Source organism: Fringilla coelebs (assembly GCF_963513975.1).
Source record: "Fringilla coelebs genome assembly, chromosome: 11".
In the NCBI taxonomy this organism is placed as follows: Eukaryota; Metazoa; Chordata; class Aves; order Passeriformes; family Fringillidae; genus Fringilla; species Fringilla coelebs.
In genome coordinates, this window is record NC_140037.1 from 14,198,901 (window position 1) to 14,216,938 (window position 18,038).

General features: G+C 39.0%; 1 protein-coding gene across 2 annotated transcripts in view; it reads left to right on the forward strand.

Moving 5' to 3' along the window:
* Nucleotides 1-18,038, forward strand: part of TENM1 (teneurin transmembrane protein 1) — a gene marked incomplete at both ends in the record, with an annotated part of 224,038 nt that overhangs the window by 27,081 nt on the left and 178,919 nt on the right. The window lies entirely within an intron of this gene.

Here is an 18,038-nt window from a genome sequence, read left to right on the forward strand (position 1 = left end):
AAGGTTAACACAACTGATTCAGTATAAATGGCTTTTCTATACTTATATGTTGGAATTTATCAAACATGAAGCTCATAATTATATCATTTCACCTGGATGTCTGCCAGTACCAATGATAATGTCCAATATAGGCTTAAAAATATTACATTATCTGGTTGAGGTTAAAAAAGAGACTTTAGTGCACAGCTTGTTTCTAATTAAATATTCCTTTGAGGATTAAGCATTATGGGCTACCACATTTTATTGTGTTGGTGGAATCAGTTAATTTTTAGGTGCCACCCCATTTCCAGTGTGCAGTGGCTGCCTTCTGTGGGGTCCATCCTCTGTGGAGTGTTTGTTGCATAGGGAGGTTTTGTTTGGGCTTGAGGGGGGAGTGTGTTTGTGTTTTCCTAGAGACACTGAATTTTAGGTGGTGGCTGAAGGAGTTGAGTCTGGTCTGCCTGGCATTGGTTGGCCCTTAACTGTGAAAATGGGAATGCTGCATGGAAGGAATGTGCATACTTGGGCCATTTACAGTAAAAAATACACTTTTCCCTTGTAAGGTGCTGGGAAGCAGAAGTATTGAAAGCAAATTAAGCCTGTAAGTGAGTTCTGTATTTTAGTCTGGAGTGCTGTGGTGCAGCTGGGTATGATGATATTTTGAGTAGTAGTACATGTATCACTAAATAAGTAATCTTCTGTAGATGAAAATTACTGTAAGTAGTGCACCTTCATCATCCTGCACAGATGTAGCAGGAACCATGGGTTAAGTGTTGTTAAGACACACAACATTGTGCTTCCCCCCCAGAGAATGCTTTCCTCTAAAGGTTTGTCTCTGAGAAGGATTTAAATCAATTTAAACTGGTGTAGACAGTCTTTTGGCATGTGGCTTTAATATTTCATTTCCGGTAACCATTATAGCAATTTTTAAATCAGGGATTCATATTTGAGGTGCTTGAGTACCAGTTTTAACTAAATAATTGGGAGAGGAAAGTGAGGGCAAGAGCAAATTGGGAGAGAGAGAAACCGAGGGCACAGGTTCACTTGAATTCTTTAGGTGTCTCCAGGCAGGGCCAACTACACAGGTATCAGTGCTTCCTGTGCTCTTGAGTCATTATAATAATTACAGTCTTGAAATTTAAAGTCTGAATAAAGTTGAACACTGCAGTTCAAGCTATATTTGTTTCTATTATCTATTATTTCACAGGTAAGTTCATAGCCAAGATTCCTGGTGCAGAGAGCAGTGTGTTTTTCATCTGGGCTGGAACTCAGCAACAAAGCACTCTTTGAATACAGAAGTTCATAAATCTCTACTTAAATTATGTCACAGATGGCACATCTTCCTGTTTCTGTGCAGTCCTGAGTGCCAGGGGCTTTATCAGGGAGCCACGAGTGCTGCATTTATCCTTGTCACTTTCTGCCATGGAAATGTATTTTTTTTGTGCCTGCCAGTAACTACTCTGGTGTGAAAATGGGAGAGTGCAGAAGATCTGTTGCTAGAAGTACATGAAATATTAGTTTCAATTATGCTTCCTAATTTCTGTAAAAGTATTTAGAAATTCTGTATGTCGAGGGGTTGACCAAATGGTGAATGCAGCTATTTGGAACTGGAGTAAAGTTAATGAGAAAGGTATAGTTTTTGCATGATTTGAGAAAACATTGTAATTGTTGTCCATATTTTGAAAGGGTCAGTAGGGTTTTGGGTTTGGTTTTTTTTTTTCTTCCTCTATGAACACAGTTTTTGCTACAAATGCAGAACAGGTCTTTTTGTGGTAATACTGGGACAATTAATTGTGTGGACTCCAGTAGATTTGTTTTCAAGGCAGTTTTTTGCTTTACATTGATCTGGAGCTAATATACTTCGTAAAATTTTCTTCTTTTTAGATATTTCTTGACATTCTCCTATTCATTCTAAGCTCTAGCTTGAAGTTCCCTGGCACAGGATAAATACTTCTCTGTTCATTGTGGGTAGCCCAATTTGAGAATTTATTTAAGGATTGTTTTTCTTAGTAGACACACCAACTCTGTCATAATCACTGTTAAAACACACTCTGGTTGTTTTGGCAGCATTAAACAGATTGTATGAAACACCAACGTTCCCATTTATTCTTGTCAAGTTAATGGCAACTAATAATAGCCTATTAGGGCACAGACTGCCTTCAGCTTTGCCTGAGGCTAAGCAAATATATATTGACTGCACAAAATGAATGACCAATTTCTTGGGGACCATTGCTTTTCTCTGGTATAGTATAAATAGCTCCATTTAAACACAGTGTTACTCTGTGGTATGTGAATGTAAATTTCAGACAGCAACACCACAGAATAACCATATCAAAAATAGTTCCTTTATTCCATTGAAGACTGCACTTGCCCTCAGTTCACTGGTACAATGGTGTCTGTCACTGCAGTGTGTCAGAACATCAAACTCAGTGCTTTTGTCTGCCAGATTACTGAGCTGGCAAATTTGTTTGTTTGTTTGTTTGTTTTTCTGGACTGTGTGGTCAAGAAAAGAATACAAACCTGATCTACAGAAAGCATGACCTCCACATATATCCCTGAAATTACATGGCTTGACACAGATCTGCCTCCCACACTAGGTAGTGTATTAAAAACAGCCCACAGTCCATTTTGTGTCCATAGAACCTTCCTCATTGTTGTTCATTCAATTCTTATGTTTTCCTTTACAGGATGCAGCTGTGACATGATGAATTTGACCTCAAGTGCATTTATGCCATGCCATTATCCATTTTGAGCCACATTTAGCACATCTGCACAGCCATCAACTCTTTTAGCTGCTACCTCTCAGCTGAGAGCTAGTGTGGAACTTCAGCCATTGCTGCAATAACACAATTTTTAACCTCTTTTATTTTTTCAGATTGCTTTGATGTACTTTTAAGTCTGACTTTTTTGGCTCATTCCTGACATCTACTTAGATGTTTTTATGCAATTAGTTACTCTTTCTCTACACCATAGCAACAACCAGTAGGAGAGTACAGGATTCCCAGTGCTGGAGGAGTGTACTGTGAAATGCAGACTCATCTTGGATCCACATTTCTGCTCAATTTCTATGGCTGAATTATTTTATGACAACTGGGTATTAGCTGTAGTTCACAATGACTTCTTTGAGATTTGTAGGCAAGAAATTAAGTTTTTAGTACAGGCTGCAATACCACTGGTCATGCAATGTAGCATTAGCGTGCTTGTGAGATCTGGTGTGGGGACTTTTTTAATAACATGTTTGTCTTGTTAAAGGCAAAGCAAGAGGAGGGAAAAAACAGCTGTGGAAAACTGTAATTTTTCCTTTTTTGCCCACCATAAGTGTTGGGAAAATTTTTTCTTAACGTGAGTCTATAGTATCAGATTCTATTTGAAACAATACTTCTAATAATAACAAATATTTTAAACGGCAGGCTGCAAGGATGGGGTAATAGTATTAGCCATATATTAATAAGTAGATGTAGTAGAGAATTTGGTAGGTTACAGATCAAAGCTAAGTTTAATGAGCTAGAAACATGTAAGATTATTCTTGTGTAATTCATCTAAGTATTTGTTTTATAGCCTGGGAGCAGTGATCCATTTAACAGAGCTTTTGACTGTCCCTAAATCTCTGGGGATTTTTCATTTTGATTCCTGGGCAGATGGGTGAGTTTTGGACAAGTCACCTTAGTTCTTTGCCCTTCATATTCAGTACCTGAACAGTATCTGTTAAAGGGATAAAGGTACTTAATTAGTAAAGGAAATGCTGCAATGGCTGATGCTGTGTGAGAAGCACAGCTCTGTGAATGCTGTAGCTGTGCAGACATGGGGAGGATTTAGCTAAGGACAAGGCTCTGATTTAATTTATGGTGTGTGACAATAGACCTACTGTGAATTCACACCTGTTTAAATTAGGCTTGGATCTGGCTCTTCATAAAAGTCTTGTGTTTAATGTAAGAAGGTGACAGCATTGTGATTAATGTTGCTGTTATTTACTGTTATTTTGTAAACAACTAAGGCATTAAGCTGATCTCTGGCTTTCTCATTTCTCCAGGAAATTATTACCAACAGCTACATTACAATAGCAATGCATGCTCTGAGAAGTGGGCATGTGGCTGCCTCTCTATGCAGGACTGTGTTTCTAATAATGATGGCTGAAGTATATCCATTAGCTCCTGTCCTGTCACTTTCTATTTACAGTGGTGCAATTAAGAAATTGAATTACTAATTTGCAAGTAGACCCATTAGGTTAAATATGTGTAAGTAGCTTTGAAAATATAAAGGTAAATATTGGTCTTAATCCCAATCCCTCTGTTTCATTTAATATTTTTCTCTTTGCTCCTTGTATGCTTTATTTTGCCTTTTTGTTGTGGTATGGATTCCATTCTGTTTGTACACTCCTGCCTATCAGATCATTTAAGGCACCTAATAGATTAAGGCAACCTCATCAATAAAATGCAGAAGCCCTCATGGTGAAATTCCTTCTGTAGTCTGCTAGAGCTTGTCAGATATTTGATTTATGATACTTTGGGATATTTGACAGAAAAGGGCCACTTACCTTCCCTTAATAAAAGACCTCTGTTGCTTTTGTTGTGAAGGTTTTTTTGATCTTTTAGTGTTTACATGGTGTTTATGTTGGTTGCTTCTGCTGTTGTTTCAAAGGCAGCTCCTGAGTGTGAAAGCAGGGATGTGAGCCCCTGCAGTAACATAGCGATGTCTTCTGGGGAGCATTGGCATATTCACTGACAGGGGAGCTGCTCTGCTGCAGTTGTTCAGAGTGTAAGATGCTTTTGTTGACCTTAGAGTGGTTCCTCTGGAAATGTTACTGTCTCAAAGGCAGCATGTAAGTTATCCAAATTGCTTTGGATAAGTGTGAGATGCTTCTGAAAGCGCTGCAGCATCACCTCAGCTGCAATATCATGCAAGTCTTGAGCTTGTGCCCCCAGTATTTAAGCCATTTCTGAAATTGTTTATGTATGGAAATTCAGCTAATGACTTTTTTGTCGCTATTGTGGGGGAAACTCTGCCTTTTAAAATTACCATCTTTATTACTTTTTCTGACTAACAAGGGCATTGCATCTGCATGTCTGCTATTTTAATCTTTACAATTTTCATGTGGTCTATTAAAATCATTACACAGTATTAAAACATTCTCTTTTTTGTGGTTCTCTTTTAAGCACAGTGAACACTAATTTAAAGACAAATATCAATATTTAGTATCTTACATTAAAGATAATGAAACAGTGTTTAGACTGTAGCAGAAATACTTTCTCTATTCCAGAATATAAATTACCTTTTCCCACAGCATAGTAAAAATTATCAGTCCATTTGCACAAGGTTGTGTAAAATTTTTTTCCCTGAATCTTTTTTTTTCTTTCGTGGGGAGGAGGAGGGGAGGGAGGAAAACTTGAGGAGAAGAGTACACTCTGATTTTTATTCCAGAAATCAGTAAATTGGCATTAGAGCTCAGGAAAAAAATCTCTTGGCTTTCCTCCCTTGTGTGATACAGTATAGTGGATGTGCCTTGAGGAGCCAGCAGCAATATAAATTATCTCTCCTTTCATTTAAATCCTTTTTATTTCCGCAGTATTCTGGGTATGAATGCAAAGAAAATTATCTCCAGAAATACTTCACAGTGCAAAAATATTTTGCAGTGATTCTGCAGTTCTTGGGACCTCAGTTTATTTAGGCTGCCCCTGGGGGGAGGACTGAGATGGGGTAGAGAGATGAGTGTCTGCTTTCTGTCAGGGTGCTGCAGTGCAGAAGGGTGAGGATTGTCTGACTTCTCATTTCGCAGTATTTATGAGACCAGGCAAACACTGAACAAAATACTTTTTCTGTTGTTGAATATTTACTGTGAATTCTACAGGAGGACATCTCTGGACTAGTGTGTTGCTGGGAACAGTTCCATTCTAAACAGTCAGCATGTCTATCCTGATGTTTTATTTGTTTTATTAAGTTTACAGTGTTGTTTATTTCTTATCTCTTTCGGTTAATTTTTTAAATGTTTTAGAAGATCAGCAATCTGATTTACAGAAACAAACTATAGTCATATTTTGTACGTATGTCCTTTGGAATTATTTAGTTTCATTTCATAGTTATTTTGAAATATAATCAGTTTTCCTTATATGTCTTGAAATGTAGATGTTTCTACCAATTGGAACCTGTTTTTCATCAAAATTTTGGATGTTCTGCTTAAAACTGAAAGTTGAATATCATTAGTGGAAAATAAGGCTAAGGAAAAACTTGTGAACTCTGATCATGGAAGATTACAGTTAAGGCTGCTAGATAAATGAGATCAAGTTACTCTCATTTGGTTCTTTATACTGGCAGCCAGCATGGTTTTAAATCCAAAAAGAACTGAGGCTTTTTTCATCCCCAAGATGAGTTACAAATGAGCAAAATGAGTTACAGCTGCCCCATCACAGAATGGTTTGGGTTGGAGGTGACCTTGAAGATGATCTTGTTCCAGCCCTGCCGTGGGCAGGGACACCTTCCACTCTCCCAGGCTGCTCCAAGCCCTGTCCAGCCTGGCCTTGGACACTTCCAGGGATCCAGGGGCAGCCACAGCTGCTCTGGGCACCCCGTGCCAGGGCCTCCCCACCCTCACAGGGAAATAATTTTCCCAATGTCTCCTCTAAACCCACCCTCTGTCAATTTAAAGCCATTCCTTCTTGTCCTATCATTCCATGCCCTCTCCATCTGGCTTGTAGCCCTCTTAGGTATTGGGAGGTGCTCTGAGATCTCCCCAGAACCTTCTCTTGTCCAGCCCAAGCCTGTCTCCTTAGCTCCAGCTCTCTGAGCATCTTCATGGCCTCCCCCTGACGTGCCCAAACTGTAACAGCATAAGTGAAATGAAAAGAAGGGATCCAGCAAATGAGTGCAGGATGGATACAGAAGTGACAAATACTGACAAATTACCATTTTACAGTCTAGCAAGGTTTAATCTAAATACTATTTTTCCTTGATGATGTGAGATCTAAGAATTTATTATTGTCTTATGGGTGAGAAAGGTTCATTCTTCCTTTCCAACCTTTTTAAATTTTTACCCATTTAATTCGTTGAGGTTTAAATTACATGGGAAAGTATTATCATACATTTTCAAATTTGTTAGTATTTCATTTCCTCTTGGGTTTGGGACTAAGATGAAAATCAGCATAAATCTGTATTATTCAGGGTTAGGAATATTAGCATATCCCTGTCTCACAAAAGGGGAGTATTAATAGTAGCAAGTAGCTTTCATCTAGAAGAAACATAGTGACTGCTTCGTCTAGAAGAAACACAGCGGCTGCAGTCTTCTAAAAGTGAAACCTAGACTAAATGTGTTAGCTGATTTCTAATTTCTGCAATAGAAAATAGGTTAAGATTGAGAAGCTGTATATGAAACTGAAGTTGATTTTTCAGAATAAAGCAGATTTGAATGCTGCTTGTTTCAGCTTGCTTTTATATAAATGGCTTACAAAATAAAATTCAGCATTTTCTATATTAATTTGGTTTATTTAATCTTCTCTAGCTCTATACCATCACTCTATACATTGTACAATTAGCTCTTCTAGAATATGGGCTCAGGAGCACTGAATAATTCCTGCAGGCTGCTTCTTTTCTCTTACAGATGTTTTTGAGTAATATTTTTATCAGATTCACATATTCTGATGACTAATTGCATTGCCAGTGGTTTTTTCTTTGTCTTAAATGTCTACCCCAGATGATTTGCAATGTGGATTTTTTACCATGTTCCCAGCTCTGGCTTTCAGCTGAGCATCACATGTCAGCTTCTGATCAGGAGCTGCTGTGGCAGCAGGGAGGGGCAGCCCTTGGGGCACCACAAGCCACGTGTTGGGAAGTGACCAAGTTCCTTTGCCTTGGGTGATCCACAAGGGGAGCTGGGGATGGGTTTTTATTCCATGAAACCACATATCCTAAAAGATATCCATGTGGGAGGAAATACCTGCAAGTGGGGATGGCTTAGGACACAGGTTAGGGTTGTTCAGCTCTATTGCTGGAAACTTTGTGAGAAGATCTCAAAAGCAGGTAACAAAGGGACTAAAGTGAAGGCTATTTCTAGACTGTGTGTTGTATTAATTATGGTTCCTACCACTTCTCCCTCCCATTTAATTGGAAGAGTTTTACTCTCATCTTTCAATGTAGCTTTTAAACTTTTTCCCTCTCTGCCTACAATTATTTTTGAGTAAATGTATATTATGAATTGATACACACCTTTTATATGTACCAAAGGCATGGTAAGTGTTGTTCAGACTTGTCTGCCCTCCTCATTGCTTTGTTCAACATCAGTTTCAAGTGGCACTTTGGGCTTGAGAACAATCTATTTTATTAATTTTCCCCCCAACAGTGATTTTGAGACAGCAAACTTTGTTATTGCCCAGTCAAGCTAAGGTCTTTTAAAGCAAGTATTTTACTGTGCCAGATGTGGCAGGGTCATAATGCATGCTTGGAATTTGTTTTTCTGCATAACTTGGTATAAACATACCTCCAGTTACACAATCAGAAAGTATCTGATGTAATTTGCTTGAATTGAATCTTACTTGAATCTCCCTGAATTGTTGAGTAAGAGCTGCTTGTGAGCTGTGCACTGTCAGTGGGACCTGATGAGTGATGCAGGATTTACAGCTCAGCACTAGAGACTTCTCAGTTATTTTCTTTATGACAAAACAACTTGTGGATGCTTGCACCTTTTGATTACCATGGAGAGGTTTAGGTTCTGCTGCTGATCACAGATGGGGGTGGAACTTTTGCTGTAAAAAGCTGATGAAGCTCCTGGTGAAGGGAAAATCTCCAGATTTATTTTTTATGTACTTGTAAATTTTTGTTGAGGCCAAAAAAGTTTCCCAGAATATTACATAATTTCCTTTCATAAGGAAGATGATATTGATATATATTGATAAGGAAGCATATCTGACTAGAAATAAGACTTCACATTGTGCCTTTTTCAAAAATCCTCAGCCCTCCTCTCTCCCAGCTGAGTTTTCCAGTGCTTCTCCTTTGCTTCCATTAGGAAGACCTTCCCTCCCATTTTGTGAGGGTTTGTGGGCAGCCTGTGCTGGTGAGCATTTGTGAAGGTGGGCACAGGGGCTGCAGGGGCCAGGGCTGCTCTGCCAGAGGTATCAGAGCCCAAATGGATTTCTTCCAGGGTGTCTCTAATTATTCACCCTTCAGAATTGCAGTTTTTCCTCTGCAACAAGGGGCACTGCCCAAATGGTTTTCTCTGATGTGCTCAATGTGTCTACAACTATCTTTTATATCTTTGCCTGTGGGGAAAAACATAATTGAGTCATTCTTCCTGAAGCCGGCGTGGTTGTGTGTTCAGCCAGTACAGTGTTCATTTCAAAACTCCTATTGATGGTTGCATTGATTATTTTTATTTATTTTAATTCTGTCTCCAATCTATCTTTTTAATTTTTGTAGTTCACTACCTATTGAACAGCAAATTCAGCTATGTTTGGTTGTGTGCATATTTTTTTAGAAATACAATCTCCTGAATCCAGATTTCTCAGTAGTAGCTAATAGCCTACAGTACTTGAAAGCTCCTTTTTCTTTTTATAACCTATCTCTCTTCCAATACATTTTCTGATTACTGCACTACAGTTCGATTTTTATTGGATCATTTTAGAGCATAATAATTCATTTCTGATCCCTAGTACCTCTTGTCCATGTCTGAAGTACTCCACAGTATTTCAGTCACTCATTTTTGTTGACGTCTTTTCTCTAAAGGCAGTCTTCTGTGATTTCTCTCAAAATATCTTTCTGGCATCACCATTTTAGACTTGTGATATCCAATTTCTTTTTAATACAAAATCAAATAGAAAGCATTTTCTGTACTTCACCAGCCAACTCTAGTGGAATTTTTTGAGCTTTCTTCTAGCTATCTTATACATTGCTTGGTGGCTAATAATGGCAAAAACAATACCACAGCTGTACATGCAATAAAATAAACACATTTGTTTGCAATTGCTTTGCAACTTATACAGTGCTTATTAATGTTAAATAGCCATAATAAGTAGAGTCTAAAACAGCTGAGTTTTTGCATAAATCTGTGTAGAATCTTTTTTTTCATTCATTGCTTCTATAACAGTTTAGATTGAATTATTAACTACCTTCTGTTTGAAAAAAAGGAAAAAAAAATGCATGTCCCTTCAGGTTTTGCAGAAAGTTAAATCAAATCCTGCAGTTTCAGTTAAGTTTCTGTTTTGGGCTCAGTAAGAGCTCTTGAGATACTGAATCGTGGCCGCTCTTATGGAAAGAAGCTTCTGGTAAGAGAAATGGCAGTGAGTTGCCATTTTCTAATGGTTTCAGGTTATTTTCTTGCAAAGCTCCAGATTTGTGCAGTCATGAAAAAAAAAGTGCATGTTCATGGACTCATGTAGGTGGATGTGGGCTCTGGACAGCTGGCAGAACTCAGGTTCTGGGTTCCCACATGGGAAATTTAGGAGTCAGAATGTGGAAACAGAGCCTCAGCCAGCTGGAGAGCAAGAGGGGCAGTCCACAAAGTGGAGATGTTTGATTGTTGCCTTGGCCAGCTCAGATCATGTTTCAATGATAATCTTTGGCAGAAGTTTTCTGTATCACAGAAACCCACCCCCAGTCTCCAGCCCAGCTCTCCCTCTTGTTGCTGCTCTTCCAGCATGTGATGATGGAATTTGAAGTTTTATATGCCCATGGAAGAGAAATGAAAACAGCATTGAGTACTCTTTGGAGTGTAGTTGCCTAGCTCAGGTGTACAACATAGCAGCCAAAAAACACATGGCAGAAGCTTTCCATCCTGCTGCTTTCTCTCCTTCCTGCTGTAATGTTCTCTGGTTGCTTGCCTGTCTTAAAGATTCCTTATGTCCTTTGAGAACACCAACATATTTCAGTGATGGTGTTAGTGAAGTCCTTGACTGGTGATATTCTGATATGATATTCTGATAAAACTGAAAAACCAGCTTAGTCAACTGAAGAAGTGGAAGCCTGAGGTGTCAAATGAATTTTAAAATACATGTACAATTTTGCAAAGCAGTTATTCCTAGAGAACTAGAGGAGACTTTCTAATACTCCTGAGATAGAGTGAAAGATCTTCTAAAGTGCTTGTCAACCTCTTCTAGGATGCAGGTTTGGAGGTGGCTGCACTGCTTATTCTGGTAGGTGGTAAATGCACACCTGCTCTGCCTCAATGCAGCTGCTTCTTGTAGCAGCTTAGGCAGTTTGAGGCCTGGCAGTATCTTTATAAGTGTGAGTGCTTGTGCTGAAATCCATCACTAACACAAGTTAAAAAGGTAAGCAGGTAAAAAGTGTGGAATTTGTTAATCTCTGTAAATATGTTGTTGGCATTTGGATTGTTTTGCACAACTAATATATCAAAATTCCAGTTAATTTGAAAAGTGCTGCAAAATTCCTCAGCTGAGTGAATTTCTTCTCTTGGTTTCATGTATTGATCAATGTGCAAATACAAGAAAAGCAAACATCCCAAAAAGCAGCTGACAAGGCAGTCAAGCATTTCCTCCTTTTCATATGAATAAGAATTGTAGTATATGGAGGAGTTCTTCAACTGGCTTCTGCCCAGCAGCTTGTGATGGTAATTTCAAATGTGGGCCCTTCTTTGGGTGCTTACAGTGAGTCACCAGAACAGAAGAAGACAAACAGGGACAATTCTCTACCACAAGTAGGTCTTTCTTACAGGCTCACTGTTTGTTTGGTTTAATTACTTCTAAAAATATTTCCTCTACATAGAGGTAGTGATCTGAAAACAGATGATAAATATTTCAATGTTGATTTGGTTTTTTTCTTATTGGCCATTTTATTTCCTTAAGACTAGCAGAACAGGAAATAACCTTCTGCTTATCTAAGCTGGTTGATTATAAATACCTACCAAATTCAGTGGCATTTCCTAACTCCTCATCTTTGAATTAGTTTCTTGACTTTTCTCTTGAATGTAGCTTGTTCTGCTAATGTGAGGGCAACCAGGAGATTAGCTAGAGACATACTCCTGGCATGCTCCTGAGTCACCTCACTTCTGTGATAAACTGGTAACTGTGACTGAAATTTATAGTCATCCTAAAAGAAAATATCCAACAAGTACAAAACCTGGTTCCATTGAGCTGCTATTTCAGAGGCTGAAATATGACAAACTGTAGTGAAAGTATAGAGGAAGCCATAGTTACTGCCATTCTGCTGGGTGGAATTTAAAGCATTTGGAAATACTCTGTGTCCATTACACCAGTTTGCCTCTTCTTTGCAGTGTCTAGTATTACTAGAAATGCTTACCTATATTCAGTATATGCAATGAAGTTTTAGCAGTTAATGAAATAGTAGGAAAAATGCAAAAAATGAGCCAAATCAGAATAACAGTGTCATAGAGACAGAACATAAACAAAGGCTTAGTTAACTTTGTTAACCTTATCAGCTGGCTGTTTTCTAATCTCCCAAACAACGCGTCCAGACAATGATTTTTATTATTTGCATTAGAAGAAAGCTAATAGATTCTCATCAAAATCAAGACTTTTGTCTTGAGCCAGTCCTTTTGATGAGCCCGTCCTCTGAAGAGCCCAAATGGTGTATATATACTTATATATACATTGATTATTTTATCTCTTATCTTCCACAGTTTCATTCTAAGCCTCATGTAATATGCATTAAGCTCTTCAATAAAGAATTTTGTTATTAACTGGGAAGAACTTCTTTATTATTCTTATCTGTTTTTCAGGTGGTATCAGATCAGACTTTGCATAACTGTTTATTTCTGCAGAAAAAAAGATTTTATTATGTCAAAGATAATTGGTTTTCTTTATTTTTCATTTATTGAAACCTTTGTTTCCCACGTCATATTTTGTAGCATAGGGGTAGTAGCAGTTGAAACAGGGGAATGAAACAGACTATTAAAAGAGGTACTTGCTGCCTTTATTGCTGTTGGCTATGTTTTGAAGCATTAATTACCAAATATACCTAAATATATTATTTTCAATTTTTAAATTATAAAAAAAAATAGGTGTTTATTACAGTATTAAAATTTAGCTGGTTGGGCTTTTAATATCTGAAATGTGGGGACGATAACATGACACAGTGTTAAGAACATAAAAATATTTATGAGAAGTTGTCATGAAATGATAGAAATATGATTCTTATCTGATATTTAAACTGCAGACATTAAAGCATCATCCCTAACACACAAGTTGAGACTGAACATTTCAAAGATCCAAAAGGATACACAGCAAATTGAATGAAATTCAGTGTATGGGATAGTAACCAAATATAAAATATTTAATAGGAGCTACTTTGGAAAGCAGTAATGCTGAAAGGGGCCTTAAGGGCCAGTAAATGAGATAAATGGAGCCCACAAGTCAAATGCTACTTTGGGCTGTGTGTGTACATGTGTCTTGTCAAGGAACTATGAAGTATAGCAGCTGTCATTAACACTTCTCAGATGAGTCACTTCTGAGCATTTCAACACCAGGGATGTATCAAATCAGAGAATCTCAGAGCAGCACAAAATGCAGTTGTGTCTTTGGAACTTGTTATTCAAGGAAAGGGTTTTGTTAAAGGCCTGAATCTGTAGAGAAAATCTCAGTGACTCAGATGATTGAAGCAAGTGTGGGTGCAGGGAGGGAGGGGCTCTCTGGGTGTCTCACTCCCAGTGATGCTGTGGCACCAGGAGCGTGCAGAACAGAACCAGAACCGTCTGCTGGCACACAGACCCAGCAGGGCTGGCTCAGGAGCTGCAACTGGCAGTCTGAGGAACTTAAATATGAAATCAGAGACAGTTTCTAAACAGTGTAGTCATTCAACATGGGAATAATTTGCCAAGGAACCGTACTTAGTTCTCGGAGCCCTTGTGCTATGAGGGTTAACGTGAGGGTCCCTGGTTGGAACTTGTTCAGACTGGATGGGTGCATTGCCTCTGTCTTTGCTTCTGTAAAGCCATTATGTTTCTACTGACTATTAACTTTTTTCCAACTTGTTTGTTTTAGAGTAGTTCGAAGCAATAAATGAAGTGGTGGAGGTTTTGTGGCTGCAGTTGTTTAAAACCAGCCAACAAATGTGATTATATACTACAGAGGACGTGACAAGCATGTGATTATTGATTACTGTTCTTCATCATTTTGTAGTCAAAGGAAATAACCCAATAGATCTTTCCATCTCTGACTTGTGTGTATTGTCTATAGATGTAGCAGCTGTAGCAGCTGCCCTAAACATTTGGCAACTGGCCCAAACCCAAAAATTAACACTAAAAAATTAATTTTCTATTAACTAATAAGGACAAAGGCCATTCAATTTCTTGTTTATGCAGGAAGCTTATTGAATCTGAAGATGATACATCTGGGAACGAGCTGGTGGGATCCATTTGTAAAATAATAATGCCTACACATCACAGAAGGACTTGTGCAATAATCAGTCAGTCATTAAATAAGGGGGATTTTTGGTGGAATACAGGTCAAGATATTTATCTATGGTAAGCCAATCACACAAATGTTTATTAAAGATTTAAGGAAAGAAATCAAAGAAATCTACATCTAATCAAACTGTCCCAAGATTAAATGAGAACTTTCCCTTTATTATCCTACTGCATTGCTGCCCTCCCCTGACAAGGTGTTAATCACAGCTTCTCTGTCTCCTGTGTAGTTTGCACTTTAGATTCCAGGTGTTGTAAGGTCTGTTTGTTTTACAGTTTTTCATCCATTCCAGTGCATTGGCTTTTCTGCCTCAGTTGGAGACAGTAGTTGGTTTGTAGTCTTTTGGTGGGTACAGACAGATGTAATCATTTAGTTCCGTGGTCTCTTGATTAAGGGTGGACACTGCTAATTAATCCAGTTTGCATTTTGAGTGGCTGATCTGCAAAGTGTCTGTCAGTGCAGTGTATCTCACCTGTGGTTATATTTCATCTCCTCTGTTAGAAGCAGGCTTTTCTGAATACTTCCTGTGGAAACCTTTGAACCAGGGATGGGGTGTATCTCTGGAGCATTGCTGGTACATCTTGCCAAATGCGTGACATGGAAATTGAGGTAAGACCTGGCTGCTCAGTTTCCCTTTGATGCTGGACAAGATCAGAGAGCAAATCTGTGCTAAGACACATGGAAAAAAGGAGGTGATTGGTGATAGCCAACATCACTAAGGGCAAATCATGCCTGAAAAATTTGGTGGCCTTTCATGACAAGGTTACAGTGTTAGTGGGTAAGGGAGGAACAGCTGACATCATCTGCCTGGAACTGGGCAAAGCATTTGACATTGTCCTTGTGACATCCTTGTCTCCAAACTGGAGAGCCATGGATTTGCTAGAAGGACCACTTGGGTGGATGGTTGGTTGGACTTAGAGAGTTGCTGTCAACACCTCCATGCCCAGGTGGAGCCAGTGAGGAGTGAGTGACATTCCTCGGGTCAGAAATGGAACCAGTGCAGTTTAACATCTCTGTTGTGACATGAGCAGTGGGATCACCCTCAGCAGGTTTGCCAGTGACCCTGAGCTGTGGGGTGTGGGTGATGATGGAGGGAAGGGATGCCAGCAGAGGGACCTTGACAGGTGGAGCTGGACAGGTGAGTCTGCACAAACCTCATGAAACTGGACAAGACCGAGTGCAAAGCCCTGCCCCTGGTTTGAGGCAATCCTTAACTGAAAGTTATTGTGAGGAGAATTCTGCTTCTCTAAACCTTACAGACTTTCTCTGGAATTGAGCTAACAGTGATTTTCTTATCTGTGGGCTGAAATGTGGCTATTTTGAGACCATTGGAAAAATTTAAATTGCTTTGAAACAAATGTAAATCAGGGGCTGCCACTGTTCATTGAGAACCAGAGAAATTTGACTTATATTTGAATATAAAACAGTATATTAACTTTACTGCAAAAGATCAGTGTTTTTAAATACATTTACAAATGCATTTGGTGTGTGGAAAAGGCTGCCTTCCCTTTCATTATCTATTGCAGTTGTGTGCTACTCTTCTTTTGTGACTGCTGCATCTACTGATGCAAAGAAATGTACTAAAGGCATTTTATTATCTCACACTGGAGCATTACACTTCATGACTGCCCTCTGAGCATTAAGGCATAGGAAACAATGACCCTTGGCCTAGAATTTTTTTTAACAAGGTCCAGAATTCAAGTTATTTGTCAGTCTGGTTTTGTTTTAAAAGCGCGGCAAGTGACTGTGACTGCAGCGAGCTCCGGCAGCAGTGTGTTCTCTGAGCTGGCAATCACAGGGCATCCAAGCACCACAGTCCAGCTCAGAACTGGTGACAAAGGCCAGTCACGATTTGTTTTGTTTAAAAAAGTAGCCAGTACTTTTATTTGGCTTCTGACTTGTTTCCCTGGGAGAAAACATTTGTTTGAACTGGGAGTTTTACCTGAGGAAGGGCTGCGTGATTTGATGTTCACTGAGAGATCTTGTGCTCTGGAAGTTCTAAAATTCCAGCACTTTGCTGGCATTATCAGACATAGTTCTGCTGCCTCATTAGGAATTAACTTAAAAGTGCTAATAATAGCTTATGGCAAAGGCACTCGTTATGTGTAAATACATGTGACTAAATTAATTTAATTATTTATTGCTGTCATTTTGCATGCTGACTAGTCCATACATTTTCTGAATGAGAAGGCTTCAGCCCATTTATAAGAAAACAGAATTTGCTTCATCACATTGCTACAACAAATACTGAAATCTCTACCTTTATTCTTCATATAGGCAAAGATCACAGAGAAGTGAGTAGGGAAATGAAATAAGAATGTGTGTATATTTTGTATATCACTATGTCATGAAAATTAAACAAAACATGTTCCTGAGCAAGTTGGAGTAGTGATCATCTGTATTGAGAATAGTAATGTGCCAAGGGAAGGAGTTCTGGAACAAAGGTTTTTAGCAGTTTGGTTTTGGTTTTTAGCAGTTTGTAACATGTAGGTTCAAATATCACCATTTACTCTACTTGAGCTGGCAAATGTTTGAGAGCAGTACGAAGCTGTGGGGTTTTTTTGTTGGTTTGGTTTTTTTTCTCTCCACTCCTTTCCTTGAAGTTGAGCTTTTTTCCTGGTCTTGTCCCAGGCACTTTCTTTCCAAGCCTGAGATTTGCCCCAGAATTTTCTTTTAGTTAATTTCTTCCTTACCTAATTTCTTCCCTGTGGACCTTGCATAGCATCTCCAAGAGATCTCATCTCACTGTTCCTGCTCCTTTTGGTTTTGTGTGTTCCTCCTTTCCCTTCTATTTATTCTGTTTTTAATGATTCCCCCTGACTTCTTGTTTCTGTTTGTCTGGTTTCTGTCCCGATGGTTTCATCTCCTCTGTTCTGTAGTAGTTTCAATCAGCTCTCTGTCTTCTCCAGCACACTTAAGAGCCTTTAAGCAGAGGTCTTTGGGAGGGCAGAAGGAGGAAACCTCTGCCAGGCTCGTTCCCTAGTGCTGTCCTTGCTGGGTGAGTGCAGGGAGCAAAGACCTGCCCTGTAGCCCTGGGCTGAAGTCTCCTCAGCCTCTCTACAATGTGCTGTGAGCATTTTCTGGTTACCCAGGGGCCTCTGAGCACTTGTGTGTGTTCAGTTTGGATGCAAGACTGACATAAAGGCTAATTTGCAAATCTTCTGTTCCAGCAACAGCTGGGGGCCCTGGAGCATTTCAGAGGAGTGGTCTCCAGTGACAAATGTAAAACTCATTGTCCCCAGCATCATCCTCAGACATGTCTGGGTGAATCTGAATAACCATCCTGCTTCCCTGAACACCCTGAGGTAGGGACCTGGTATGAGAGGTTCATTCCAAATGATTAAAATTTCAGATAAAGACAACCAAATGTCATATTGCAGTAAGGAATTAAGAAGATTAGACAAATAGTTTAAGTGATAAACCAGCTTCCTACAACTTTCCTCAGAAAATAATGCTTTCAAAAGTCATTCAGTTTCTGAAGTTCTGTAACATTAAGTTAGTGATCTGCTCCCTACCCTGAGCCTGTTCTAGTCTTGCTTTGTAAATCCATACACTGGTTAATGTAATTTCTGCACACAGTACATAACAATGGATTGACAGCATTAAAGATATATCTAAGCACACATACAGATCTCAGCTCAGTGAAAGATGTGATGTGTGGCCTGAGGGTTTTTTAATTTACAGGTAATGTGATGGTTGTTT